The following is a 588-nucleotide window of genomic DNA, read 5'->3' on the forward strand; positions in this document are numbered from 1 at the left end:
ATTGAACTTTCCTGTTGCAGTAAATTATGTTTTAAAACAAAATCTTAACACAAAATGCCTCAGTAGGGAGACAGTATAAAAGGGAGGTTTTGACAGGATCCCATTATTATTTTTTCCTTGAGTTTTAAGTCAAGGAGATTGAAGATACAGTGTCAGAGCAAATTTCACATTAGAATACTCCAAAGATCGAGTGTCACTTTTACTGTCCTCTTGTCTATGTTGAGTTTCGCCTACATTAAAGGTCAGCTTGAGTTTCACGCCATCATGCGATATGAGGTTATGAGATTTACGTTTACCACTTTCCTCCTTTCCTTCCTTCTTTTCTCCCTCCGTTCTTCTCTATTCCTCCTCGCAGCAGCTTTTTTTTATTCCAATTTTCGATATCCACCCCGCTCGCATCGCTGTTTTTTACGAATCCCACCTGACATTTATCTTCGGCTACGGTTATCCAACATAACAACAATTACTTTGAATGGCTAAAACTTTTTCTTCAATTTCTGTTCTCGCACAATAAATGTTGTGCAAAAGACTCATGTCATTGTAAAGTTTATAAAAAAATAAGTATTTCATGCCCAATGGGTGTTTTGT

The sequence above is a fragment of the Frankliniella occidentalis genome, unplaced genomic scaffold (assembly GCF_000697945.3).
Source record: "Frankliniella occidentalis isolate FOCC.00 unplaced genomic scaffold, Focc_3.1 Scaffold526, whole genome shotgun sequence".
Lineage (NCBI taxonomy): Eukaryota > Metazoa > Arthropoda > Insecta > Thysanoptera > Thripidae > Frankliniella > Frankliniella occidentalis.